Here is an 18,711-nt window from a genome sequence, read left to right on the forward strand (position 1 = left end):
ACCTGTGACACTCCAAAACACTGCAAACTGTGACACTCCAAAACACTGCAACCTGTGACACTCCAAAGCACTGCAAACTGTGACACTCCAAAACACTGCAACCTGTGACACTCCAAAACACTACAACCTGTGACACTCCAAAACACTACAACCTGTGACACTCCAAAACACTACAACCTGTGACACTCCAAAACACTGCAACCTGTCACACTCCAAAACACTACAACCTGTGATACTCCAAAACACTACAATCTGTGACACTCCAAAACACTACAACCTGTGACACTCCAAAACACTGAAACCTGTCACACTCCAAAACACTGCAAACTGTGACACTCCAAAACACTACAACCTGTGACACTCCAAAACACTGCAACCTGTGACACTCCAAAGCACTGCAAACTGTGACAATCCAAAACACTACAACCTGTGACACTCCAAAACACTGCAACCTGTGACGCTCCAAAACACTACAAACTGTGACGCTCCAAACCACTACAACCTGTGACACTGCAAAACACTACAACCTGTGACACTCCAAAACACTACAACCTGTGACACTCCAAAACACTACAATCTGTGACACTCCAAAACACTAAAACCTGTCACACTCCAAAACACTGCAAACTGTGACACTCCAAAACACTACAACCTGTGACACTCCAAAACACTACAATCTGTGACACTCCAAAACACTAAAACCTGTCACACTCCAAAACACTGCAAACTGTGACACTCCAAAACACTACAACCTGTGACACTCCAAAACACTGCAACCTGTGACACTCCAAAACACTAAAACCTGTCACACTCCAAAACACTGCAAACTGTGACACTCCAAAACACTACAACCTGTGACACTCCAAAACACTGCAACCTGTGACACTCCAAAGCACTGCAAACTGTGACAATCCAAAACACTACAACCTGTGACACTCCAAAACACTGCAACCTGTGACGCTCCAAAACACTACAACCTGTGACGCTCCAAAACACTACAACCTGTGACACTCCAAAACACTACAACCTGTGACACTCCAAAACACTACAACCTGTGACACTCCAAAACACTACAATCTGTGACACTCCAAAACACTAAAACCTGTCACACTCCAAAACACGGCAAACTGTGACACTCCAAAACACTACAACCTGTGACACTCAAAAACACTACAATCTGTGACACTCCAAAACACTACAACCTGTGACACTCCAAAACACTACAATCTGTCACACTCCAAAACACTAAAACCTGTCACACTCCAAAACACTGCAAACTGTGACACTCCAAAACACTACAACTGGTGACACTCCAAAACACTGCAATCTGTGACACTCCAAAACACTGCAACCTGTGACACTCCAAAATACTGCAACCTGTCACACTCCAAAACACTAAAACCTGTCACAATCCAAAACACTGCAAACTGTGACACTCCAAAACACTACAACCTGTGACACTCCAAAACACTGCAACCTGTGACACTCCAAAGCACTGCAAACTGTGACACTCCAAAACACTGCAACCTGTGACACTCCAAAACCCTACAACCTGTGACACTCCAAAACACTACAACCTGTGACACTCCAAAACACTACAACCTGTGACACTCCAAATCACTACAACCTGTGACACTCCAAAACACTGCAACCTGTCACACTCCAAAACACTACAACCTGTGACACTCCAAAACACTACAATCTGTGACACTCCAAAACACTACAACCTGTGACACTCCAAAACACTACAACCTGTGACACTCCAAAACACTGAAACCTGTCACACTCCAAAACACTACAATCTGTGACACTCCAAAACACTACAACCTGTGACACTCCAAAGCACTGCAAACTGTGACAATCCAAAACACTACAACCTGTGACACTCCAAAACACTGCAACCTGTGACGCTCCAAAACACTACAACCTGTGACGCTCCAAAACACTACAACCTGTGACGCTCCAAAACACTACAACCTGTGACACTCCAAAACACTTCAATCTGTGACACTTCAAAACACTAAAACCTGTCACACTCCAAATCACTGCAAACTGTGACACTCCAAAACACTACAACCTGTGACACTCCAAAACACTACAATCTGTGACACTCCAAAACACTACAACCTGTGACACTCCAAAACATTTCAATCTGTCACACTCCAAAACACTAAAACCTGTCACACTCCAAAACACTGCAAACTGTGACACTCCAAAACACTACAACCGGTGACACTCCAAAACACTGCAATCTGTGACACTCCAAAACACTACAACCTGTGACACTCCAAAATACTGCAACCTGTCACACTCCAAAACACTAAAACCTGTCACAATCCAAAACACTGCAAACTGTGACACTCCAAAACACTACAACCTGTGACACTCCAAAACACTGCAACCTGTGACACTCCAAAGCACTGCAAACTGTGACACTCCAAAACACTGCAACCTGTGACACTCCAAAACACTACAACCTGTGACACTCCAAAACACTACAACCTGTGACACTCCAAAACACTACAACCTGTGACACTCCAAAACACTGCAACCTGTCACACTCCAAAACACTACAACCTGTGACACTCCAAAACACTACAACCTGTGACACTCCAAAACACTACAACCTGTGACACTCCAAAACACTGAAACCTGTCACACTCCAAAACACTACAATCTGTGACACTCCAAAACACTAAAACCTGTCACACTCCAAAACACTGCAAACTGTGACACTCCAAAACACTACAACCTGTGACACTCCAAAACACTGCAACCTGTGACACTCCAAAACACTTCAACCTGTGACACTCCAAAACACTGCAACCTGTGACACTCCAAAACACTACAACCTGTGACACTCCAAAACACTGCAAACTGTGACAATCCAAAACACTACAACCTGTGACACTCCAAAACACTGCAACCTGTGACGCTCCAAAACACTACAACCTGTGACGCTCCAAAACACTACAACCTGTGACACTCCAAAACACTACAACCTGTGACACTCCAAAACACTACAACCTGTGACACTCCAAAACACTACAACCTGTGACACTCCAAAACACTGCAACTTGTGACACTCCAAAACACTGCAACCTGTGACACTCCAAAACACTACAACCTGTGAAACTCCAAAACACTACAACCTGTGACACTCCAAAACACTACAACCTGTGACACTCCAAAACACTACAACCTGTGACACTCCAAAACACTCCAACCTGTGACACTCCAAAACACTACAACCTGTGACACTCCAAAACACTACAACCTGTGACACTCCAAAACACTGCAACCTGTGACACTCCAAAAGACTACAACCTGTGACACTCCAAAACACTGCAACCTGTGACACTCCAAAACACTGCAACCTGTGACACTCCAAAACACTACAACTGGTCACACTCCAAAACACTACAACCTGTGACACTCCAAAACACTGCAATCTGTGACACTCCAAAACACTACAACCTGTGACACTCCAAAACACTACAACCTGTGACACTCCAAAACACTACAACCTGTGACACTCCAAAACACTACAACCTGTGACACTCCAAAACACTACAACTGGTCACACTCCAAAACACTACAATCTGTGACACTCCAAAACACTACAACCTGTGACACTCCAAAACACTGAAACCTGTCACACTCCAAATCACTAAAACCTGTGACACTCCAAAACACTGCAAACTGTGACACTCCAAAACACTGCAACCTGTGACACTCCAAAGCACTGCAAACTGTGACACTCCAAAACACTGCAACCTGTGACACTCCAAAACCCTACAACCTGTGACACTCCAAAACACTACAATCTGTGACACTCCAAAACACTACAACCTGTGACACTCCAAAACACTACAACCTGTGACACTGCAAAACACTGAAACCTGTCACACTCCAAAACACTACAATCTGTGACACTCCAAAACACTGCAACCTGTGACACTCCAAAACACTAAAACCTGTCACACTCCAAAACACTGCAAACTGTGACACTCCAAAACAATACAACCTGTGACACTCCAAAACACTGCAACCTGTGACACTCCAAAGCACTGCAAACTGTGACAAACCAAAACACTACAACCTGTGACACTCCAAAACACTGCAACCTGTGACGCTCCAAAACACTACATCCTGTGACGCTCCAAAACACTACAACCTGTGACACTCCAAAACACTACAACCTGTGACACTCCAAAACACTACAACCTGTGACACTCCAAAACACTACAACCTGTGACACTCCAAAAAACTACAACCTGTGACACTCCAATACACTACAATCTGTGACGCTCCAAAACACTGCAAACTGTGACACTCCAAAACACTGCAACCTGTGACACTCCAAAACACTACAACCTGTGACACTCCAAAACACTACAACCTGTGACACTCCAAAACACTACAACCTGTGACACTCCAAAACACTGCAACCTGTGACACTCCAAAACACTACAACCTGTGACACTCCAAAACACTACAACCTGTGACACTCCAAAACACTGCAACCTGTGACACTCCAAAACACTACAATCTGTGACACTCCAAAACACTACAACCTGTGACACTCCAAAACACTACAACCAGTCACACTCCAAAACACTACAACCTGTGACACTCCAAAACACTGCAATCTGTGACACTCCAAAACACTACAACCTGTGACACTCCAAAACACTACAACCTGTGACACTCCAAAACACTACAACCTGTGACACTCCAAAACACTACAACCTGTGACACTCCAAAACACCACAACTGGTCACACTCCAAAACACTACAATCTGTGACACTCCAAATCACTAAAACCTGTGACACTCCAAAACACTGCAAACTGTGACACTCCAAAACACTACAACCTGTGACACTCCAAAACACTACAACCTGTGACACTCCAAAACACTACAACCTGTGACGCTCCAAAACACTACAACCTGTGAAGCTCCTAAACACTGCAACCTGTGACACTCCAAAACACTGCAACCTGTGTCCCTCCAAAACACTACAACCTGTGACACTCCAAAACACTACAACTGGTCACACTCCAAAACACTACAACCTGTGACACTCCAAAACACTACAATCTGTGACACTCCAAAACACTACAATCTGTGACACTCCAAAACACTACAACCTGTGACGCTCCAAAACACTGCAACCTGTGACACTCCAAAACACTGCAACCTGTGACACTCCAAAACACTACAACCTGTGACACTCCAAAACACTACAACCTGTGACACTCCAAAACACTACAACCTGTGACACTCCAAAACACTACAACCTGTGACACTCCAAAACACTACAACCTGTGACACTCCAAAACACTACAACTGGTCACACTCCAAAACACTACAATCTGTGACACTCCAAATCACTAAAACCTGTGACACTCCAAAACACTGCAATCTGTGACACTCCAAATCACTAAAACCTGTGACACTCCAAAACACTGCAACCTGTGACACTCCAAAGCACTGCAAACTGTGACACTCCAAAACACTGCAACCTGTGACACTCCAAAACACTACAACCTGTGACACTCCAAAACACTACAACCTGTGACACTCCAAAACACTACAACCTGTGACACTCCAAAACACTGCAACCTGTCACACTCCAAAACACTACAACCTGTGATACTCCAAAACACTACAATCTGTGACACTCCAAAACACTACAACCTGTGACACTCCAAAACACTGAAACCTGTCACACTCCAAAACACTGCAAACTGTGACACTCCAAAACACTACAACCTGTGACACTCCAAAACACTGCAACCTGTGACACTCCAAAGCACTGTAAACTGTGACAATCCAAAACACTACAACCTGTGACACTCCAAAACACTGCAACCTGTGACGCTCCAAAACACTACAAACTGTGACGCTCCAAACCACTACAACCTGTGACACTGCAAAACACTACAACCTGTGACACTCCAAAACACTACAACCTGTGACACTCCAAAACACTACAATCTGTGACACTCCAAAACACTAAAACCTGTCACACTCCAAAACACTGCAAACTGTGACACTCCAAAACACTACAACCTGTGACACTCCAAAACACTGCAACCTGTGACACTCCAAAACACTAAAACCTGTCACACTCCAAAACACTGCAAACTGTGACACTCCAAAACACTACAACCTGTGACACTCCAAAACACTGCAACCTGTGACACTCCAAAGCACTGCAAACTGTGACAATCCAAAACACTACAACCTGTGACACTCCAAAACACTGCAACCTGTGACGCTCCAAAACACTACAACCTGTGATGCTCCAAAACACTACAACCTGTGACACTCCAAAACACTACAACCTGTGACACTCCAAAACACTACAACCTGTGACACTCCAAAACACTACAATCTGTGACACTCCAAAACACTAAAACCTGTCACACTCCAAAACACGGCAAACTGTGACACTCCAAAACACTACAACCGGTGACACTCCAAAACACTAAAACCTGTCACACTCCAAAACACTGCAAACTGTGACACTCCAAAACACTACAACCGGTGACACTCCAAAACACTGCAATCTGTGACACTCCAAAACACTGCAACCTGTGACACTCCAAAATACTGCAACCTGTCACACTCCAAAACACTAAAACCTGTCACAATCCAAAACACTGCAAACTGTGACACTCCAAAACACTACAACCTGTGACACTCCAAAACACTGCAACCTGTGACACTCCAAAGCACTGCAAACTGTGACACTCCAAAACACTGCAACCTGTGACACTCCAAAACACTACAACCTGTGACACTCCAAAACACTACAACCTGTGACACTCCAAAACACTACAACCTGTGACACTCCAAAACACTGCAACCTGTCACACTCCAAAACACTACAACCTGTGACACTCCAAAACACTACAACCTGTGACACTCCAAAACACTACAACCTGTGACACTCCAAAACACTGAAACCTGTCACACTCCAAAACACTACAATCTGTGACACTCCAAAACACTAAAACCTGTCACACTCCAAAACACTGCAAACTGTGACACTCCAAAACACTACAACCTGTGACACTCCAAAACACTGCAACCTGTGACACTCCAAAACACTTCAACCTGTGACACTCCAAAACACTGCAACCTGTGACACTCCAAAACACTACAACCTGTGACACTCCAAAACACTGCAAACTGTGACAATCCAAAACACTACAACCTGTGACACTCCAAAACACTGCAACCTGTGACGCTCCAAAACACTACAACCTGTGACGCTCCAAAACACTACAACCTGTGACACTCCAAAACACTACAACCTGTGACACTCCAAAACACTACAACCTGTGACACTCCAAAACACTACAACCTGTGACACTCCAAAACACTACAACCTGTGATACTCCAAAACACTACAATCTGTGACACTCCAAAACACTACAACCTGTGACACTCCAAAACACTGAAACCTGTCACACTCCAAAACACTGCAAACTGTGACACTCCAAAACACTACAACCTGTGACACTCCAAAACACTGCAACCTGTGACACTCCAAAGCACTGCAAACTGTGACAATCCAAAACACTACAACCTGTGACACTCCAAAACACTGCAACCTGTGACGCTCCAAAACACTACAAACTGTGACGCTCCAAACCACTACAACCTGTGACACTGCAAAACACTACAACCTGTGACACTCCAAAACACTACAACCTGTGACACTCCAAAACACTACAATCTGTGACACTCCAAAACACTAAAACCTGTCACACTCCAAAACACTGCAAACTGTGACACTCCAAAACACTACAACCTGTGACACTCCAAAACACTGCAACCTGTGACACTCCAAAACACTAAAACCTGTCACACTCCAAAACACTGCAAACTGTGACACTCCAAAACACTACAACCTGTGACACTCCAAAACACTGCAACCTGTGACACTCCAAAGCACTGCAAACTGTGACAATCCAAAACACTACAACCTGTGACACTCCAAAACACTGCAACCTGTGACGCTCCAAAACACTACAACCTGTGATGCTCCAAAACACTACAACCTGTGACACTCCAAAACACTACAACCTGTGACACTCCAAAACACTACAACCTGTGACACTCCAAAACACTACAATCTGTGACACTCCAAAACACTAAAACCTGTCACACTCCAAAACACGGCAAACTGTGACACTCCAAAACACTACAACCTGTGACACTCAAAAACACTACAATCTGTGACACTCCAAAACACTACAACCTGTGACACTCCAAAACACTACAATCTGTCACACTCCAAAACACTAAAACCTGTCACACTCCAAAACACTGCAAACTGTGACACTCCAAAACACTACAACCGGTGACACTCCAAAACACTGCAATCTGTGACACTCCAAAACACTGCAACCTGTGACACTCCAAAATACTGCAACCTGTCACACTCCAAAACACTAAAACCTGTCACAATCCAAAACACTGCAAACTGTGACACTCCAAAACACTACAACCTGTGACACTCCAAAACACTGCAACCTGTGACACTCCAAAGCACTGCAAACTGTGACACTCCAAAACACTACAACCTGTGACACTCCAAAATACTGCAACCTGTCACACTCCAAAACACTAAAACCTGTCACAATCCAAAACACTGCAAACTGTGACACTCCAAAACACTACAACCTGTGACACTCCAAAACACTGCAACCTGTGACACTCCAAAGCACTGCAAACTGTGACACTCCAAAACACTGCAACCTGTGACACTCCAAAACACTACAACCTGTGACACTCCAAAACACTACAACCTGTGACACTCCAAAACACTACAACCTGTGACACTCCAAAACACTGCAACCTGTCACACTCCAAAACACTACAACCTGTGACACTCCAAAACACTACAACCTGTGACACTCCAAAACACTACAACCTGTGACACTCCAAAACACTGAAACCTGTCACACTCCAAAACACTACAATCTGTGACACTCCAAAACACTAAAACCTGTCACACTCCAAAACACTGCAAACTGTGACACTCCAAAACACTACAACCTGTGACACTCCAAAACACTGCAACCTGTGACACTCCAAAACACTTCAACCTGTGACACTCCAAAACACTGCAACCTGTGACACTCCAAAACACTACAACCTGTGACACTCCAAAACACTGCAAACTGTGACAATCCAAAACACTACAACCTGTGACACTCCAAAACACTGCAACCTGTGACGCTCCAAAACACTACAACCTGTGACGCTCCAAAACACTACAACCTGTGACGCTCCAAAACACTACAACCTGTGACACTCCAAAACACTACAACCTGTGACACTCCAAAACACTACAACCTGTGACACTCCAAAACACTGCAACTTGTGACACTCCAAAACACTGCAACCTGTGACACTCCAAAACACTACAACCTGTGAAACTCCAAAACACTACAACCTGTGACACTCCAAAACACTACAACCTGTGACACTCCAAAACACTACAACCTGTGACACTCCAAAACACTCCAACCTGTGACACTCCAAAACACTACAACCTGTGACACTCCAAAACACTACAACCTGTGACACTCCAAAACACTGCAACCTGTGACACTCCAAAAGACTACAACCTGTGACACTCCAAAACACTGCAACCTGTGACACTCCAAAACACTGCAACCTGTGACACTCCAAAACACTACAACTGGTCACACTCCAAAACACTACAACCTGTGACACTCCAAAACACTGCAATCTGTGACACTCCAAAACACTACAACCTGTGACACTCCAAAACACTACAACCTGTGACACTCCAAAACACTACAACCTGTGACACTCCAAAACACTACAACCTGTGACACTCCAAAACACTACAACTGGTCACACTCCAAAACACTACAATCTGTGACACTCCAAAACACTACAACCTGTGACACTCCAAAACACTACAACTGGTCACACTCCAAAACACTGCAATCTGTGACACTCCAAAACACTACAACCTGTGACACTCCAAAACACTACAACCTGTGACACTCCAAAACACTACAACCTGTGACACTCCAAAACACTACAACCTGTGACACTCCAAAACACTACAACCTGTGACACTCCAAAACACTACAACCTGTGACACTCCAAAACACTGCAACTTGTGACACTCCAAAACACTGCAACCTGTGACACTCCAAAACACTACAACCTGTGAAACTCCAAAACACTACAACCTGTGACACTCCAAAACACTACAACCTGTGACACTCCAAAACACTACAACCTGTGACACTCCAAAACACTCCAACCTGTGACACTCCAAAACACTACAACCTGTGACACTCCAAAACACTACAACCTGTGACACTCCAAAACACTGCAACCTGTGACACTCCAAAAGACTACAACCTGTGACACTCCAAAACACTGCAACCTGTGACACTCCAAAACACTGCAACCTGTGACACTCCAAAACACTACAACTGGTCACACTCCAAAACACTACAACCTGTGACACTCCAAAACACTGCAATCTGTGACACTCCAAAACACTACAACCTGTGACACTCCAAAACACTACAACCTGTGACACTCCAAAACACTACAACCTGTGACACTCCAAAACACTACAACCTGTGACACTCCAAAACACTACAACTGGTCACACTCCAAAACACTACAATCTGTGACACTCCAAAACACTACAACCTGTGACACTCCAAAACACTGAAACCTGTCACACTCCAAATCACTAAAACCTGTGACACTCCAAAACACTGCAAACTGTGACACTCCAAAACACTGCAACCTGTGACACTCCAAAGCACTGCAAACTGTGACACTCCAAAACACTGCAACCTGTGACACTCCAAAACCCTACAACCTGTGACACTCCAAAACACTACAATCTGTGACACTCCAAAACACTACAACCTGTGACACTCCAAAACACTACAACCTGTGACACTGCAAAACACTGAAACCTGTCACACTCCAAAACACTACAATCTGTGACACTCCAAAACACTGTGACCTGTGACACTCCAAAACACTAAAACCTGTCACACTCCAAAACACTGCAAACTGTGACACTCCAAAACAATACAACCTGTGACACTCCAAAACACTGCAACCTGTGACACTCCAAAGCACTGCAAACTGTGACAAACCAAAACACTACAACCTGTGACACTCCAAAACACTGCAACCTGTGACGCTCCAAAACACTACATCCTGTGACGCTCCAAAACACTACAACCTGTGACACTCCAAAACACTACAACCTGTGACACTCCAAAACACTACAACCTGTGACACTCCAAAACACTACAACCTGTGACACTCCAAAAAACTACAACCTGTGACACTCCAATACACTACAATCTGTGACGCTCCAAAACACTGCAAACTGTGACACTCCAAAACACTGCAACCTGTGACACTCCAAAACACTACAACCTGTGACACTCCAAAACACTACAACCTGTGACACTCCAAAACACTACAACCTGTGACACTCCAAAACACTGCAACCTGTGACACTCCAAAACACTGCAACCTGTGACACTCCAAAACACTACAACCTGTGACACTCCAAAACACTGCAACCTGTGACACTCCAAAACACTACAATCTGTGACACTCCAAAACACTACAACCTGTGACACTCCAAAACACTACAACCAGTCACACTCCAAAACACTACAACCTGTGACACTCCAAAACACTGCAATCTGTGACACTCCAAAACACTACAACCTGTGACACTCCAAAACACTACAACCTGTGACACTCCAAAACACTACAACCTGTGACACTCCAAAACACTACAACCTGTGACACTCCAAAACACCACAACTGGTCACACTCCAAAACACTACAATCTGTGACACTCCAAATCACTAAAACCTGTGACACTCCAAAACACTGCAAACTGTGACACTCCAAAACACTACAACCTGTGACACTCCAAAACACTACAACCTGTGACACTCCAAAACACTACAACCTGTGACGCTCCAAAACACTACAACCTGTGAAGCTCCTAAACACTGCAACCTGTGACACTCCAAAACACTGCAACCTGTGTCCCTCCAAAACACTAAAACCTGTGACACTCCAAAACACTACAACTGGTCACACTCCAAAACACTACAACCTGTGACACTCCAAAACACTACAATCTGTGACACTCCAAAACACTACAATCTGTGACACTCCAAAACACTACAACCTGTGACGCTCCAAAACACTGCAACCTGTGACACTCCAAAACACTGCAACCTGTGACACTCCAAAACACTACAACCTGTGACACTCCAAAACACTACAACCTGTGACACTCCAAAACACTACAACCTGTGACACTCCAAAACACTACAACCTGTGACACTCCAAAACACTACAACTGGTCACACTCCAAAACACTACAATCTGTGACACTCCAAATCACTAAAACCTGTGACACTCCAAAACACTGCAATCTGTGACACTCCAAATCACTAAAACCTGTGACACTCCAAAACACTGCAAACTGTGACACTCCAAAACACTGCAACCTGTGACACTCCAAAGCACTGCAAACTGTGACACTCCAAAACACTGCAACCTGTGACACTCCAAAACACTACAACCTGTGACACTCCAAAACACTACAACCTGTGACACTCCAAAACACTACAACCTGTGACACTCCAAAACACTGCAACCTGTCACACTCCAAAACACTACAACCTGTGATACTCCAAAACACTACAATCTGTGACACTCCAAAACACTACAACCTGTGACACTCCAAAACACTGAAACCTGTCACACTCCAAAACACTGCAAACTGTGACACTCCAAAACACTACAACCTGTGACACTCCAAAACACTGCAACCTGTGACACTCCAAAGCACTGCAAACTGTGACAATCCAAAACACTACAACCTGTGACACTCCAAAACACTGCAACCTGTGACGCTCCAAAACACTACAAACTGTGACGCTCCAAACCACTACAACCTGTGACACTGCAAAACACTACAACCTGTGACACTCCAAAACACTACAACCTGTGACACTCCAAAACACTACAATCTGTGACACTCCAAAACACTAAAACCTGTCACACTCCAAAACACTGCAAACTGTGACACTCCAAAACACTACAACCTGTGACACTCCAAAACACTGCAACCTGTGACACTCCAAAACACTAAAACCTGTCACACTCCAAAACACTGCAAACTGTGACACTCCAAAACACTACAACCTGTGACACTCCAAAACACTGCAACCTGTGACACTCCAAAGCACTGCAAACTGTGACAATCCAAAACACTACAACCTGTGACACTCCAAAACACTGCAACCTGTGACGCTCCAAAACACTACAACCTGTGACGCTCCAAAACACTACAACCTGTGACACTCCAAAACACTACAACCTGTGACACTCCAAAACACTACAACCTGTGACACTCCAAAACACTACAATCTGTGACACTCCAAAACACTAAAACCTGTCACACTCCAAAACACGGCAAACTGTGACACTCCAAAACACTACAACCTGTGACACTCAAAAACACTACAATCTGTGACACTCCAAAACACTACAACCTGTGACACTCCAAAACACTACAATCTGTCACACTCCAAAACACTAAAACCTGTCACACTCCAAAACACTGCAAACTGTGACACTCCAAAACACTACAACCGGTGACACTCCAAAACACTGCAATCTGTGACACTCCAAAACACTGCAACCTGTGACACTCCAAAATACTGCAACCTGTCACACTCCAAAACACTAAAACCTGTCACAATCCAAAACACTGCAAACTGTGACACTCCAAAACACTACAACCTGTGACACTCCAAAACACTGCAACCTGTGACACTCCAAAGCACTGCAAACTGTGACACTCCAAAACACTGCAACCTGTGACACTCCAAAACCCTACAACCTGTGACACTCCAAAACACTACAACCTGTGACACTCCAAAACACTACAACCTGTGACACTCCAAAACACTACAACCTGTGACACTCCAAAACACTGCAACCTGTCACACTCCAAAACACTACAACCTGTGACACTCCAAAACACTACAATCTGTGACACTCCAAAACACTACAACCTGTGACACTCCAAAACACTACAACCTGTGACACTCCAAAACACTGAAACCTGTCACACTCCAAAACACTACAATCTGTGACACTCCAAAACACTACAACCTGTGACACTCCAAAGCACTGCAAACTGTGACAATCCAAAACACTACAACCTGTGACACTCCAAAACACTGCAACCTGTGACGCTCCAAAACACTACAACCTGTGACGCTCCAAAACACTACAACCTGTGACGCTCCAAAACACTACAACCTGTGACGCTCCAAAACACTACAACCTGTGACACTCCAAAACACTACAATCTGTGACACTTCAAAACACTAAAACCTGTCACACTCCAAAACACTGCAAACTGTGACACTCCAAAACACTACAACCTGTGACACTCCAAAACACTACAATCTGTGACACTCCAAAACACTACAACCTGTGACACTCCAAAACATTTCAATCTGTCACACTCCAAAACACTAAAACCTGTCACACTCCAAAACACTGCAAACTGTGACACTCCAAAACACTACAACCGGTGACACTCCAAAACACTGCAATCTGTGACACTCCAAAACACTACAACCTGTGACACTCCAAAATACTGCAACCTGTCACACTCCAAAACACTAAAACCTGTCACAATCCAAAACACTGCAAACTGTGACACTCCAAAACACTACAACCTGTGACACTCCAAAACACTGCAACCTGTGACACTCCAAAGCACTGCAAACTGTGACACTCCAAAACACTGCAACCTGTGACACTCCAAAACACTACAACCTGTGACACTCCAAAACACTACAACCTGTGACACTCCAAAACACTACAACCTGTGACACTCCAAAACACTGCAACCTGTCACACTCCAAAACACTACAACCTGTGACACTCCAAAACACTACAACCTGTGACACTCCAAAACACTACAACCTGTGACACTCCAAAACACTGAAACCTGTCACACTCCAAAACACTACAATCTGTGACACTCCAAAACACTAAAACCTGTCACACTCCAAAACACTGCAAACTGTGACACTCCAAAACACTACAACCTGTGACACTCCAAAACACTGCAACCTGTGACACTCCAAAACACTACAACCTGTGACACTCCAAAACACTGCAACCTGTGACACTCCAAAACACTACAACCTGTGACACTCCAAAACACTGCAAACTGTGACAATCCAAAACACTACAACCTGTGACACTCCAAAACAATGCAACCTGTGACGCTCCAAAACACTACAACCTGTGACGCTCCAAAACACTACAACCTGTGACACTCCAAAACACTACAACCTGTGACACTCCAAAACACTACAACCTGTGACACTCCAAAACACTACAACCTGTGACACTCCAAAACACTGCAACTTGTGACACTCCAAAACACTGCAACCTGTGACACTCCAAAACACTACAACCTGTGAAACTCCAAAACACTACAACCTGTGACACTCCAAAACACTACAACCTGTGACACTCCAAAACACTACAACCTGTGACACTCCAAAACACTCCAACCTGTGACACTCCAAAACACTACAACCTGTGACACTCCAAAACACTACAACCTGTGACACTCCAAAACACTGCAACCTGTGACACTCCAAAACACTACAACCTGTGACACTCCAAAACACTGCAACCTGTGACACTCCAAAACACTGCAACCTGTGACACTCCAAAACACTACAACTGGTCACACTCCAAAACACTACAACCTGTGACACTCCAAAACACTGCAATCTGTGACACTCCAAAACACTACAACCTGTGACACTCCAAAACACTACAACCTGTGACACTCCAAAACACTACAACCTGTGACACTCCAAAAAACTACAACCTGTGACACTCCAAAACACTACAACTGGTCACACTCCAAAACACTACAATCTGTGACACTCCAAAACACTACAACCTGTGACACTCCAAAACACTGAAACCTGTCACACTCCAAATCACTAAAACCTGTGACACTCCAAAACACTGCAAACTGTGACACTCCAAAACACTGCAACCTGTGACACTCCAAAGCACTGCAAACTGTGACACTCCAAAACACTGCAACCTGTGACACTCCAAAACCCTACAACCTGTGACACTCCAAAACACTACAATCTGTGACACTCCAAAACACTACAACCTGTGACACTCCAAAACACTACAACCTGTGACACTGCAAAACACTGAAACCTGTCACACTCCAAAACACTACAATCTGTGACACTCCAAAACACTGCAACCTGTGACACTCCAAAACACTAAAACCTGTCACACTCCAAAACACTGCAAACTGTGACACTCCAAAACAATACAACCTGTGACACTCCAAAACACTGCAACCTGTGACACTCCAAAGCACTGCAAACTGTGACAAACCAAAACACTACAACCTGTGACACTCCAAAACACTGCAACCTGTGACGCACCAAAACACTACATCCTGTGACGCTCCAAAACACTACAACCTGTGACACTCCAAAACACTACAACCTGTGACACTCCAAAACACTACAACCTGTGACACTCCAAAACACTACAACCTGTGACACTCCAAAACACTACAACCTGTGACACTCCAATACACTACAATCTGTGACGCTCCAAAACACTGCAAACTGTGACACTCCAAAACACTGCAAACTGTGACACTCCAAAACACTACAACCTGTGACACTCCAAAACACTACAACCTGTGACACTCCAAAACACTACAACCTGTGACACTCCAAAACACTGCAACCTGTGACACTCCAAAACACTACAACCTGTGACACTTCAAAACACTACAACCTGTGACACTCCAAAACACTGCAACCTGTGACACTCCAAAACACTACAATCTGTGACACTCCAAAACACTACAACCTGTGACACTCCAAAACACTACAACCAGTCACACTCCAAAACACTACAACCTGTGACACTCCAAAACACTGCAATTTGTGACACTCCAAAACACTACAACCTGTGACACTCCAAAACACTACAACCTGTGACACTCCAAAACACTACAACCTGTGACACTCCAAAACACTACAACCTGTGACACTCCAAAACACCACAACTGGTCACACTCCAAAACACTACAATCTGTGACACTCCAAATCACTAAAACCTGTGACACTCCAAAACACTGCAAACTGTGTCACTCCAAAACACTACAACCTGTGACACTCCAAAACACTACAACCTGTGACACTCCAAAACACTACAACCTGTGACGCTCCAAAACACTACAACCTGTGAAGCTCCTAAACACTGCAACCTGTGACACTCCAAAACACTGCAACCTGTGTCCCTCCAAAACACTACAACCTGTGACACTCCAAAACACTACAACTGGTCACACTCCAAAACACTACAACCTGTGACACTCCAAAACACTACAATCTGTGACACTCCAAAACACTACAATCTGTGACACTCCAAAACACTACAACCTGTGACGCTCCAAAACACTACAACTGGTCAAACTCCAAAACACTACAACCTGTGACACTCCAAAACACTACAATCTGTGACACTCCAAAACACTGCAACCTGTGACACTCCAAAACACTACAACCTGTGACACTCCAAAACACTACAACCTGTGACACTCCAAAACACTACAACCTGTGACACTCCAAAACACTACAACTGGTCACACTCCAAAACACTGCAACCTGTGACACTCCAAAACACTACAACCTGTGACACTCCAAAACACTACAACTGGTCACACTCCAAAACACTACAACCTGTGACACTCCAAAACACTACAACTGGTCACACTCCAAAACACTGCAACCTGTGACACTTCAAAACACTACAACCTGTGACACTCCAAAACACTACAACTGGTCACTCTCCAAAACACCACAACCTGTGACACTCCAAAACACTACAATCTGTGACACTCCAAAACACTGCAACCTGTGACACTCCAAAACACTGCAACCTGTGACGCTCCAAAACACTACAACCTGTGACGCTCCAAAACACTACAACCTGTGACATTACAAAACACTACAACCTGTGACACTCTAAAACACTGCAATCTGTGACACTCCAAAACACTACAACCTGTGACACTCCAAACACTACAACCTGTGACACTCCAAGCACTACAACCTGTGACACTCCAAAACATTACAACCTGTGACACTACAAAACACTACAACCTGTGACACTCCAAAACACTACAACCTGTGACACTACAAAACACTACAACCTGTGACACTCCAAAACACTACAACCTGTGACACTACAAAACACTACAAACTGTGACACTCCAAAACACTGCAACCTGCGACACTCCAAAACACTGCAATCTGTGACACTCCAAAACACTGCAATCTGTGACACTCCAAAACACTGCAACCTGTGACACTCCAAAACACTACAACCTGTGACACTCCAAAACACTGCAACCTGTGACACTCCAAAACACTGCAATCTGTGACACTCCAAAACACTGCAACCTGTGACACTCCAAAACACTGCAATCTGTGACACTCCAAAACACTACAACCGGTGACACTCCAAAACACTGCAATCTGTGACACTC

The sequence above is a fragment of the Taudactylus pleione genome, unplaced genomic scaffold (assembly GCF_031769625.1).
Source record: "Taudactylus pleione unplaced genomic scaffold, aTauple2 ptg000533l, whole genome shotgun sequence".
Lineage (NCBI taxonomy): Eukaryota > Metazoa > Chordata > Amphibia > Anura > Myobatrachidae > Taudactylus > Taudactylus pleione.